The following is a 14475-nucleotide window of genomic DNA, read 5'->3' on the forward strand; positions in this document are numbered from 1 at the left end:
TCCAGTACTGCAAAAAATATAATAAAATATAATAAATGCACAAAATAATTAAAGCCAGCACTTAAAAATCACAGATTTCTCCTAAAAAATGTAAGTTTCTGGTTTCTCATGAGACATTTAAGAGATAATGCACCCAGACTGCACTCTTGTTTAGAAACAACTGTCTTACAGATTGGTGATACCTTTTATACTCACCTACAAAAATCCTGTATCACTCATCCTTACATGACCTCGGAGTCTGAATTTACTGGCTCTGTATCAGAACTCTTGTTTCATCTCCAGGAAGTGTTGCCCACAGCAAAGATTGGATGTGAGTAAGAAAGGGAGGCACTGGCAGAATCTTTAAAGGATTTTGCTACATCATTACAGAAATGTTCTTTCTCATCAAGCACAAAAACTCTGTTTTAGCACATACTGTTCTGAGCAGTTACAGTTAAAATTCCCTTCTTTCATCTTTGAAAATAGATAGCTCATTTCTCCTTTTAAGAAATCCTTTAATCATGACTTGGAGTTAAATTGTGCCACTTCTTGGGGAAACACAGCAGAGTGACCCATAGAAACAGATAAATTAGCAGAAGGCTTAGATTCTCAGTGTCCACAGAGAAGCCCCAAAGACAGCAGCTTTGTGTTCTAAAACAGCAAAGAACGCTGTTATTAGCTCCAGTCAGATCCTAGTAATGTGGAAGACTGAGCAGTTTCCAAAAGAGACCTAAAATGTGGTTTATTTATGTGTTAATTAGCTTTCCATCATTGTGACAAAATACCATGATAACTGATTTATAAGAAGGAAAGTCTGGACTGAGGTTGTGGCTCAGTGGTAGAGCACTTGCCTAGCATGTGTGAGGCCCTGGGATCGATCCTCAGCACCACATAAAAATAAAATGAAGGTATTGGGTCCACCTACAACTAAAACAAAATATTAAAAGAAAAAAAAAAAAAGGGAAAGAAAGCTTGAGGCTGGGGTTGTGGCTCTGTGGTAGAGCACTTGCCTAGTATTTATGAGGCACTGGGTTCAATCCTCAGCACCATATACATACATAAATAAATAAACAAGTAAATAAATAATAAAGGTCCATTGACAACTAAGAAGATATTTTAAGAAAAGGAAAGAAAGTTTTATTTCGGCATATAATTTCAGAGGTTTTAGTCCATGATTGCTTGGCCCTGTTGCTTTGGATCTGTGGCAGCAGGGGAGATGGAAGGGAGCATGTGGTGGAGGCCTGTTTACCTCATGGCAACTGGAGGAAAGGACAGGGGTTCCAGGATCCCCTTCAAGGGCATGCATGCCCCCAGTGACCTAATTTCCTCCTGCTAAGCTTCACCTTTTTTTTTTTTTCAGTACCAGAGATTAAGCCTAGGGGTACTTAACTATTGAGCCACACCCCAGCCTTTAAAATTTTTTTTTATTTTGAGAGACTGTCTATGTTGCTTAGAGCCTCACTAAGTTGCTGAAGCTGGCAATCCTCCTGCCTCAGCCGCCCAAGTCGCTGGGACTATAGCCGTGAACCACCGCACTGGGCTAGGTGTCACTTCTTAAAGATTCCACCACTTCCTGATGGTGTCACAGCCTGGCAACCAATTTAACATAGGCTCTTGGGGGACACTCAAGATCCAAACCTCGAAATTGGAGAATATCATGCTAAGTGAGATAAGCCAATCTCAAAAAACTAAAGGACGAATGATCTCGCTGATAAGCGGATGAGGACATATAATGGGGGGTGGGACGGGCTAGCATTAGGTTTAGGGTTAGGTTTAGAGTTAGGCTAAGGAGAGCAGCAAGAATGAAGGAAAGAAGGACTGTGTGGAGGGAAAAGAGGGGTGGGAGGGGTGGGAGGGGTGGGAGGGGTGGGGGGGAGGGGAAAATATAATAAACATCATTACCCTATGTAAACGTAAAAAAAAATAAATAAATAAATAAAAATAAAAAAAAAATAAAAAAAAATAAATAAATACCTACTTCAGTAGCCTCAAAAAAAAAAAAAAAAAAAAAAAAAAAAAAAAAAAGATCCAAACCAGCTGGGATTTCAGGCATGCACCACCACACCCGACTGCCACCAATCTTTTGTAACCGGAATCCTCACATTCCCTGTCCCCAGCTCATGTACCACCATGCTCAGCGTTATGATGAAGGTTTGAAAGTATGTGCCATACACAAGTCTTGTCTGCTGAACTTGTGGCTCCAGATACGGTTTTATAATTTTTGGGTTCTCCTTGTCCCTTTCATGGTTGAAGGAGCTGTCTGGGCAGCAGAAGCCCTGACAGTTCAGGGTTGCTCTGATGTCCAGCCAGATCCAGCATATAAGTGCCCCCAAATGAAAGATAATTATATCTGGCCTAGGTCATTTCCGCTCAAATCTCTGTCTTTTTTTTTTTTTTTTTTTTTTTTTTTTTTTTTGGCGGTACTGGGGATCGAACTCAGGGCCTTGTGCTTGCAAGGCAAGCACTCTACCAGCAGAGCTATCTCCCCAGCCCTCAAATCTCTGTGGTTTTTAAGTGACAGGTGCCAATTCCAGGAACTTGAATGATCACTGGAGTTGAGTAAGTTCTCCATGTGCTCAGACTAGTTATAAAGGGAGAGGCAGAGCACAATTTCGACTGCCTCCAGCAGGGACCTTGGGTTGGCCTCCCTTAGGAGTGCAGGGACTCTACTTCCGTGGGTGCCTCCCTTCCACCACTCCACGTACCTTTTCACTACCCCTCTCCTAGGCCCCGCTTTATGAGTCATTACTGTGCTTCTTCCGAGCTAGCAAGTGATGGGCCTAAGTGTGCTTCCTAACAAACACAGATCCACCCTCTCTTCCAAAAGCTTTGGTGGTGTTACCTCTTGGTCTCTGACCCTACAGGGGTCCCCCAGCATTATTGGTGAGCCCTGCTGTGCACGTTCAAGGCTCGTCTCATCTTTTTAGTCATTGTGTTCTCTTTGCTCCCACTTGGTTTCAGGCATTTACCCACTGAGCCACATTCCCAACTCTTTTTAGTTTTCGAGAAGGTTCTCACTAAGTTGCTTAGGGCCTTGCTAGGTTGCTAATGCTGGCCTTGAACTTGTGATCCTCCTGCCTCAGCCTTTTAAGTCACTGGGAATACAGGCATGCGTCACCACACCTGGTCAGCCCGATGGTCCTTGAACTATTTTTTGGTTGCATCAGAGCACTGACATATAAGCCAGTTCACAGTGGAGGAGCTCAGGGATGTCAGGTGCACTGGGTGTGGTGGCGCACACCTATAACACCAGCTACCTGAGAAGCTGAGGCAGGAGAATTGCAAATTCCAGGCCAGTTGGGCAACTTAGCGAGACCCTGTCTCAAAATAAAAAATCAAAAAAAGGGTTGGGGATGTAGCTCAGTGGTAGAGCACCCCTGGGTTCAATCCCTAGTACTGAAAAAGGCGGGTGGGTGCCTTGGTCTTCTCTGAGTACAGCCTGTGTTTTCCAACAACCACATCTGACTCTGCCTTAACCACCGTTCTGTCCTATCATTCAAAGATTCAATGCAGCCTGCTTAAAACTAGTTGGACTTTTGTTCAGAGATCAATGAACTTCAGTCCTAGAAAAAAACTTAGCATGATCGATTCCAAATCCATCATTTTAGAAAGTGATTCAGATGGGCATAAGTGACTTACTCAGGTGAAAAATTTTGGTAAAGGATAATCCAAGAAAGAGCTCATCTTCAAAATATAGTCTCTTCTCTCCAGTTGTGTTTTGAATCATACTTAAATTGTATCTCAAATAACAATTATTTTCAATTTCATTGATAACTCATAATGCTCTAGAGAGATGGGATTCAATAAGTTTTAACAGAGTGAGCTTTAGAGTCAAATAAATCAGGATCTTTTTAAAATAGAGGTAAAACTTACAAATAATTTACAAATAATACAACTTCAGTTTTATGAGTTTTGACCAATGTAAACATTTATGTAATCACAACTACCATCAAAATATAGAATATTTCCTTTGCCCCAAAAGAGTATCTTGTGTTGGTTCCCAGTCAATTCCCATCACTTCTCTCCACAACCACTGATCTGATCTCTATTATTATACGTTCCACTTGTTTTTATTAGCGTTTTGTATGGAGGGCTGGTGATGTGACTCAGTGACAAAGTGCTTACTTAGCATGCACAAGGCTCTTTGTTCAATTCCCAGCAATGTAAAAAAAGAATTTTTATATAGATGGAATCATAGTACTTTGTCTGGCTTCTTTCACTCAGCATGAAGGCTTTTATTTTTCCTTCTTTTTTTGGTGGGGGTGGTGGTGCTAGGGATTGAGCTCAGGGACTTGCCCATCCTAGGCAAGCACTTGAACCATATCCCAGAATGAAGATTAAAAAAAAGTTTCAGTGTTTTTGCATGTTTCTATAGTTCATTCTATTTTATTATTAAGGTAGTATTTAATTATATAGATATACCTAAATTTGTTTATCTGATTTATGATCATTTGGATTTTTCACTGTAAGAATATAATATATAATAACTACATACTATATATAAGAATATATTTACCCTGGGCATGCTGGCACACACCTGTAATCCTGGCAGCTCAGGAGCTGAGGCAGGAGAATCACAAGTTCAAAGCCAGCCTCAGCAAAAGCAAGGCACTAAGCAACTCAGTGAGACCCTATCTCTACATAAAATACAAAAACCAGGGCTGAGGATGTGACTCAGTGGTCAAGTGCTCCTGAGTTCAATCCCCAGTATGCCCCCAAAATATATATTTACACATAAATATATGTCTGTTATTAATACCTTTAAATATATATAATTTTATATATTTATATATTATATATAAAATAGTATTATAGCTATTATATGTTGCTATAATATAAACATTCATGTACAGGTCTTTGTGTAAACATACATTTTAATTTCTCTTGATAGGTATGGTGGCACATGCCCATAATCCCAGCAGGATTATAAAATTGCCAGGTATGGTGGCACATGCCTATAATCCCAGCAACTTGGGAGGCTAAATCAGGACTGTAAGTTTGAAGCCAGCCTGTATATTAGCAAGATCTTTTCATTTTATAAAAATAAAAAAGTGCTGGTGATATAGCTTAGTGGTAGAGTACTCCTAACTTTAAATCCCTAGTATCACCAAAACAAAAAATAACAAAAAAAGGAAGGAAGAAATCTGGAATTAAATTTCTTAATTATGTAGTAATGATATGCTGAACTTCATAAGAAACTGGCAAACAGTTTTCCAAAGTGGCTATATCATTTTAATCATCCTGCCTCAGCCTCCCAAGCAGCTGGGATTATAGGAGTGTGCCACCATGCTTGGCCTGGTCATTTTCTTATTTTTTTTAATACTTTTATTTTATTTATTTATTTTTATTTGGTGCTGCTGAGGATTGAACCCAGTACCTCACACGTGCTAGGCAAGCACTCTGCCACTGAGTTACAACCCCAGGCCTGGCCTGCTCGTTTTCTTAATGATGTCTTTTGATGAGCAGAAGTTTTAATTCTGATGAAATCTAACTTATCAGTTTTTCTTGACAGTTAGTGATATTTGTTCTTTCTAAGATATCTTTGCATGTTCTCTTACATTTTCTTCCAGAACTGCTATTTAAACCCTCTATCTTCACTTGCTTTTAGATACTTACTGTTATAGTCAATTTTAGGGGTCACATAGTTAAGCAACATGCTCCCATAAGCTTTGCTATAGATAACACCTCTGAAATATAGCTCACAATGGTAACAGTTGCCTAAATTGTTTTCTCAGAAACCTGGAGGCAGCTTTTGCTAACTCAAATATCTTGAAACTACTGACCCTTTACTCGGGCCTGCAAAAGTGTCTGATTGGTGACTTTTTTATTTTTGGTACTGGGGATTAAACCAGGGGTGACCTACCCCTGAGCCACATCCCCACCCCTTTTTGTTTTTTATTTTGAGACAGGGCCCTGCTAAATTGCTGAGGCTGACCTTGAACTTGCAATCCTCCTGCCTCAGCCTCATGGGTCACTGGGATTATAGGCTTGTGCCACTGCACTCAGAGATTTCCCCCTGTGCTGGGAATTGAACCCAGGGCCTTTTTTTTTTTTCTTTTTCTTTTTTTTTTTTTTTTTTTTTTTTTGCGGTGCTGGGGATTGAACCCAGGGCCTTGTGCTTGCAAGGCAAGCACTCTACCAACTGAGCTATATCCCCAGCCTGAGGTTGGTGATCTTTTGAAGTCAGAGGGCCAAAACTCCACCCTCACAACACACTACAGTGCGGTTTCCTGAACACAATCTTTTGAAGAGTACGGAGTTAGACTACACATGCACAGACCACTGATTACCACACTTTTCCTTACCTCCACCCACCTTTCCCCATGCTTCAGGCCACCGTTTCTTCATCTCATAATATCCCTTAACCCTATTGGGCATTGCTGTGAAAAAACACCTGAAATAATTAAAAGAAGGAAAGCCCAGTGACTTAGGAAGCTGAGTCAAGAGGATTACAAATTCCAGGTCAGTCTCAACAACTTAGCAAGACTCTCTGTCTCCAAAAATTAAAAGGACTGAGGATGGAGCTCAGTGATAGAGCACCCCTGGGTTCAATACCCAGTGCCACTAAATAACTAAAAATAAATAAATAAATGAACGAATTTTTTAGAAAGGGGACTGGGCTTGGTGGCACACACCTCTAATCCCAGCAGCTTGGGAGGCTGAGGCAGGAGGATTGCAAATTCAAAGCCAGCCACAGCAACTTAATGAGGACCAGTCTCAAAATAAAAAATAAAAAGGGCTTGGGATGTGACTCAGTGTTAAATGCCCCTGGGTTCAATCCCTGGTACCAAAAATAAAATAAAAATAAAAAAGAGGAAAGGTTTATTTTGGCTCACAGTTTGAACCCATGGTTAGTTGGCCCAGTTGCTTTGGGACTATGGCAGCACAGTATGCATGAAGGGAGTGCGGAGCAGAGGAAGACTCTCTGGCAGCCCACCCATGAAACAAAGTGAGAAAGGGACTGGAATCCCAATATCCCCCTCAAGGACACACCTGCAGTGACCTATCTTCCTCCAGTTAGACCCTACCTCTTAAAGGTTTCACTACCCCCCAGGTATGGTGGCTAACTCACCTGTAAACCCTGCCCTCTGGAGGCTGTGGCGGAGGATTGTGAGTTCAAATCCACCTCAGCAACTCAGTGAGACTCTGTCTCTAAATAAAATATAAAAATAGGGCTGGGGATGTGGCTCAGTGGTTAAGCCTCTGGGTTCACTCCCCAGTACCAAAATAAAAAGTTTCACTTCCTCTGAATAGCACCACAGGTCAAGGACCAAGCCTTTAACATGTGGTCCTGTGGGAGATATTTAATGTGAAAACCATAGCATGAATCCTCAGGGAGGTAGATTTGAGACCTGCTCTCTTGTCGCCACATGCTTGGCTGCCTTGTGAATAAACTCTTTTGCAAAACTTGTCTTTCAGTCAGTGTGGTAGTGTACACCCATCATATCCCAGCAACTCAAGACAAGGCAGGAGGATGGTGAACTGAAGTCCAGCATAGACCTTTATTTTATTCATTTATTTATATGCGGTGTTGAGAATAGAACCCAGTGCCTCACACATGCTAGGCAAGCACTGTACCACTGAGCCACAACCCCAGCCCTTCTGTCATTTTCACTCTGCTACTGAGTCCATCTGTTGAGTTTTAAATATTGGTTAATGTACACTTTTTGGTACTGAAGATTGAACCCGGAGGTACTCTATCACTGAACTACATCCCCAGTCTTTTTTATTTTTTTATTTTGAGACAGGCTCTTGTTAAGTTGCTTAGGACCTTCCTAAATTGCCCAGGCTGACCTTGAAATTGCAATCCTCCTGCCTCGGTGGCCCTGTGCCTGGATGGTTACTTTATTTTTCATTATAATAATATCAGATTGAGTTTTTATAATAGTTCCTAATTTTCTATTTTCTACTTGCTGAGATTTTTTTCATGTGTTTCAAGAGAATTTGTGATTGCTCAACAAAACATTTATTAAGAGGCTTGTTTTAACATCTTTGAGAGAGAATTCTAACATTTGAATTATCTTTGTGTTGGCATCTGTTGATTGTGTTTTCTCAATGAAGTTGTGATTTTCCTAGTTCTTGGCATGATGAGTGATTTTCTATTGAAACCTGGACATTTTGCATATTATGTTATGAGACTCTGGATTCTGTTTAATTTTCTATTTTATCTGGCAGTCACCCTCTTTAGTTTGGTGCAGGTCCTGGCTTAATTGTGTGGGCTGTCATTCCAGAGACAATTTAGTTTTCAATGTGCTTGCAATGCTATTCTGGTCTGCTTCATCTGTGTGCTGCCAGAGAACAATCTGAAAACCTGCACGGTATTTTACCCTGTGATTTCAACTCCCAAACTTTTTTTTGTTTTTTTTTTGGTGGTGGTGTTGGGGGTTAATGGTAGACCTTGTGCTTGATAGAAGTTGCTCTACTATTGAGCTACATCCCCCATCCTCTTCTTTTTATTTTGAGACAGGATCTCCCTAAATTACCCAGGTTGACCTTGAATTTGTGATCCTCCTGCCTCACCCTCCTGAGTAGCTGGGATTACAGGGGTGCACCATTGCACCTGGATACCACCGCTTAACTATTAATATGGTTGGGTTAAGTATGCCATTTTGTTATCTGTTTCTGATTTATCTCATCTAGCTTTTGTTCCTGTTCCACTTTTTCCTGACTTCCTTTAGGTTAACCCAGTACACACAGTGAAATACACAGTTCTTAAGTGTACACTTCATGAGATTGGATGATATGTACATCCACATAATCACCACTACAATCAAGATATAGAGCATTCCCATCACCCTACAAAATTCCCTCATGTCCTCTTATTACAAGAACTTAAAGAGTCTTCACTTTTTGCCTACAAATGTCCAATGGGTAACTAAAAGCAGGACTAAAAAACTTAACATCTCTGCCTCCATTTTGCATCTGACTCCTTTATGCCGAGTCATCTTGGATTCTAGGAACAGGTCTGATCAATAAACATCTTCTGATGAAATGAAACTACCCCCACCTCCACAATAGCAATTTTCTTATCACCAACAATGACCCTCCTGATAATTATGAGATAATGATGGACCAGAGCACACCTGATCAAGATTACCTCCTTTGCCAGCTGTGGAAACCCTCCAGCCATGCAAACCCCCAACATTTGCCCTCATTCCTCTTTCTATAAAACCTCAAAGTCATTGTCAGACTCTCAAAGACTGGGCTAGAAATGCTGGTCCCCTTTGTCTTCCAAATATGGTCATATTGATTAGTTTTTTTCCTGCTTTTCACTACTAACTTTTTTGTTTGGTTCTTGGGGCAAGTGGCTAGACTCAGTTTGTTTGACCCCCAGAATCAGGGTTCTGGTCTAGGATTCTGGTAACTCTCCCATTCAATCCCCATCCCTTCTTACACAATTACTGTTTTATTTTCTGTCTCCAGAGATTGGTTTGCCTGTTCTTAGATTCCATAGGAATGGAACTGCATTGCATACATACACTTGTATGTGTATATATACACGTTGCTTTTTGAGGTTCTTTCTATTGGATTGGATTTTTGGCCTTGCCTCTTTGATCTGTCTGTACTTCTTTGATCTATCTTCAACTTCACTAAACCTTCCTTTGCTGTCTTCAATTTGTTGTTGAGCCTATCTAGTGAATTTTTTATTCTAGATACTTAAGTTTTCAGTTCTAGAATTTCATTTTGTTCTTTTTCCATTTCTCTTCTAACAGGATTTGGACTTAATCTCAAGAAACACAATCCTGAATACCATAATCTCAAATGTTGAAATCCTGAAAGATCAAAATGCCTAAAGTCTGAAATCCCAAAAGATCAAAATCCTAAAAACACAATTCTGAAAAAAATAATTTAAAAACTTATTTAAAAGATACATACTTACTGTGTGTGTGTGTGTGTGTGTGTGTGTGTGTGTGTGTGTGCACGCATACACCCACAGGTGCTTTGGGACTAATCCAGGTTTTTGTACATGATAAGCATACGCTCTGATATTGGGCTATACCTCCAGTACTATTTACATTTTAATTTTAATTTTATTTATTTATTCACTTATTTGTTTGGCACTAGGGCTTGAACTCAGGGGCACTTTACTGCTGAGCTAGCTACATTCCCAGCCCTTTTCATATGCAAGGCAAGCACTCAACCAATGAGCTACCCGCAGCCCCCACAAAAGTCAATATCTTGAAAAACTTTACCTTTCACAAATATAGATGTACAAGAAGGACATCTTTTCACCTACTGAGCAGGTTTCAATGTTTCTGTGTACACCAGTGCTTACATGTAAAGTCAACATTTTGATAATGTACTTCACAGATTCAAAATTTGCAAAAAATGCATTAAATGAATTAGAACTCTCTGAAAGTGCTTATACAATTATACCTCCACTACTTGAAATGATGTGAAGGTGAAATATATAGCATGGGAAATTATAAAAAATAATGCTGACTACTTAAAATCTTGAGGAAATAGGGAGGTGCAGTGGCACACACCTGTAATCCCAGCTACTCAGGAGGGTAAGGCAGGAAGACAGCAAGTTTGAGGTAGACTGGGCAACTTAGTGAGACTCTGTCTCAAAAAAATAAAAATAAAAATCAAAGTAGGAAAAAACTTTTTTAAAAAAGAAAAAAACTCAGAAAATTTAACATATGAAAAAGTATATTACAGAGATAGATTATGGGCAAGTTGTACAGAAGTGGTCCATAAGAGTCAGCTGACTTTCATGATCATTATATTTTGAAGTCTTGCATCACCATCAATAGCTGGTGTGTGTGTGTGTGCGTGTGTGTGTGTGTGCGCGTGCGCACGTGGTCTGGGAGATTGAGCCTCAGGGCACTCTATTCCTGAGCTAAATCCCAGCCCTTTCTTGTTTTTATTTTTGAGACAAGTTCTTACTAAATTGCTGAGACTGGACTCAAACTTGAGATCCTCATGCCTCAGTCTCCTGAGTCTCTGGGATTACAGGTGTGAGCCACTGTGCTCAGTTTAAACAGGTGCTTTTAAATCCCTGGCTTCTGAGTCATCTTGGGGTCTCTTCTGCCTACTGCTTCCCCTCCCCTTTATTATGACTCAATAAAGAACATACTTGTATACTAAAGTATTATATGACCACTGCATACTGACCATTGTGAATGATGAAAAGCTGTAGAGACTCTTGCTTTTACTATTATTTACTGAAAATTGTTGATTTTTGTTCCGGCAGGTAGTTCTCCTTGAATTTATGGAAACTTGATTTTTTTTCAAATGTCTCGGAGGGTCATGTGGTATAAATAGGTCCAGCTTCATTAATTGCATATGGCTATCTGATTATCCCAGCACCATTTGTTGAAAAGACTATTCTTTCTTTATTGAATGGTCTTGGCACTCTTGTCAAAAATGACCATAGATATGGAAGATTTCTGGACTCTTAATTCTATTTCACTGATCTGTATGTCTACCTGTATGCCAGTACCATACCACTTTGATTACTGTTGCTTCATACTAAATTCTGAAATTGGGAACTGCAAGTTTTCTGACAGTCCTCTTCGTTTTCAAGATTGTTTTGCCTATTCTGAGTTCTTTATACTTTCATGAATTTTAAGATCAATTTGTCAATTTCTACAAAGAAGCTAGCTGGGATTCTGAGAGATATTATATCAAGCCTGTAGATCACTTTAGGGAGTACTGCCATTTTTTTTTTTTTTTTTTTTTGTCAATGGACATTTGTTTTATTTATTTATTTATATGCGGTGCTGAGAATTGAACTCAGTACCTCGCACGTGCTAGGCAAGCTCTACCACTGAGCCATGACTCCAGCCTGAGTACTGCCATTTTAACAAGATTTTTTTTCTGATCCATGTACATGGGAAGCCTTTCTATTTGCTTCAACTTTCTTTAATTTCTTTCAACAATGTTTTTTAGTTCTCAGAATGTAAGTTTTATGTTTCTTTTGTTAAATTATTTCAAAACATTTTATTTATTTATTTTTGGTACCAAGGATTGAACCCAGGAGCACTTAACCACTGAACCACATCCCCAACGCTTTTTATTTTGATACAGGGTCTTACTAAATTGCTGAGGCTAGTTTTGAACTTGCGATCCTCCTGTCTCAGCCTCCCAAGTCACTGGGATTACAGGCACACAGCATAAGGCCCTGGCTTCCTTATGCTTTTTGTCTTTTCAGAATGTGAACTGAGAATGGGTTGGTAGCGCTTCTAGATATTTTAGATTTTATGTAGAGTCAATCAACTCTGCCAGGGTCCCAGAATATAATTACTCCACCACTACACAGAACTATGTTGATCACCTCCTCCTCCACAGGTATCTTCTCAGCAAAATTTGGCCTGAGGAAGCGGGGCTAAAGGTGGAATTGAGCTATGGGACTATGTTCTTCCACATTCCAAGCTGCTCTATCATACCCTACCAGCAGTTTACACTCAGCTATTTGGCCTTGTGAGTCAGTCTTACCTATACCCACACTGGGAGCCCACATTCTGGATTGGAAGATGACCAGTTCCCTGCTCACCTATAAATTCTTTCTGGAATTCAGTTCATCAAACTTTCTTGCATACACTGCTTTACTGTAAGCACCATGGAAACGGATGCTTGTTTTGTCCAGGGTTTTCTTGCTACTTAAAGGCAAGTTCAGACCTAGATTCAAATCCTGGCTCTGGTACTTGACGGCTATCTGATACCAGGTAAATTGCTACATTTTTCTAAGCCCGTTCCCTAAAGTGTAAAGGAAGGTAACTTTGATATGCCATTCACTTGGGTTTATTTTCATTCCAAGTGACTGAAAATGTATATATAAACTAGCTTTGGCAAAATAAATAAATAAGTAATTTATTGGCTCACACAACCTAGTTTAGGGATAGAGCTAGTGTTAGGATTTGATGCAGAAGCTCATATTCCCAGACAGCAGTTTTTCTAAATCTCTTAACTTGGCCTCTTCATCTATTAAATATAATTCTATATTTCTCTTCTGGGGTAAAGTAGTTGCTTAATAAATATTTGACTGAATTAACTTTTAACATGTCTAAATATCTGTAGAATTTAATTTTTTGTTCTTGTTCTCTTTTTTTTTTTTTTGCACTGGGAATTTAACCCAAGGCCTAGCTCATGCTAGGCAAGTGCTCCAGCACTGACCTCCAGCTCCAGCTCTTTTTAAAATATTTTGAGCCACGGTCTTGCTAAGATGCTGAAGCTGATCTTGAACTTGGGATCCTCTTGCCTCAGCATCCCAAATCACTGGGTTATAGGCAATGTACCACCACACTGGTTTTATTTATTTATTTATTTTTTTGAGATAGGGTCTTCCTATATTGCTGACGCTGGCTTCAGACTTGTGATCCTACTGTCTCAGCCTCCCAAGTAGCTGGGATTACAGGTGTGGTGACACCTGGAAATAACTATATTTCCTACATATGGGATTTAAATCTCCTCAGCATTAAATCCCAAAGAAACAACCTCCCTTTCTTCCAGGAGTCCAAGCAAGTCTCATCCATTGACCCCAATTGGGTCATGTGCTGACTTAGAACATTTTTGAAAATATAGTAAGAGAAGAAAGAAATGTAGAAACTATAAGAATAATTTGCTACCATTTATTTTAAAAATGAGGGAGGACAAATAAAACTTGTATTTATAGGCATACCAGATTTCTCTGATACACATAACACTGGTTGCCTTTGGAGAAGGGAAGTGGATAGCTGTGGGAGATTTTTCATTATATATCCTTTGTACCTTTTTAATTTTGAACTGCATAAATTACCTGTTTAAAAAAAAATGGGATTGGAATTACAGCTTGGAATTCTTGCCTAGCATGTGTGAGGCACTGAGTTCAATCCTCAGCACCATATAAAACTAAAAAATGCATAAAATGAATGTATTGTGTCCATCTAGAACTAAAAAAAATTATATTTAAAAAAAAGAAAAATTTCAATGTAGTTACCAAAACACTCTGCTTAACCTTGTGCACTGAGTTGTGGTAGTCATGGTTAAAAACCGTAGGCACAGGTGAGAGTAGCTCAGTTGTAAGAGTGCTTGCCTAGAATGCACCAGTCCCTGGGTTCAATTTCCAGGAACATACACACTCACACAGGCAATGGTGTCCTATTTATCAGGGTGCAGGGAAGGGGAAGGGCAACAGGCTATGCTATTTTGGAGGAAGTAATTTGCCCCCTATTTTGGAGGAAGTAATTTTTTGAGACAGGGTCTCTCACCCAGGCTAGTCATAAAGTTCTAGCCTCAGCCTCCTGAGTTACAGGGTGTGCACCATCACACGAAGCTTCCTTTTTTTTTTTTTTTTTTTTTTAATATGGTACTGAAGATTGAACACAGGGCTTGGGCATGCTAGGCAAATCTCCATCACTGAACTACATCTCCTTTTTATTTTGAAGACAGGGTCTCACTAAATTGTTCAGGTTAGTCTCAAACTCCCAAACTTCCTGCTTCAGCCTCCTGAATAGCTGGGACTATAGGCATGCTCGTCCTACTCACCCATCTTCCTTTCAAGCTTTTTTTTTT

Source organism: Sciurus carolinensis, chromosome 1 (genome assembly GCF_902686445.1).
Source record: "Sciurus carolinensis chromosome 1, mSciCar1.2, whole genome shotgun sequence".
Lineage (NCBI taxonomy): Eukaryota > Metazoa > Chordata > Mammalia > Rodentia > Sciuridae > Sciurus > Sciurus carolinensis.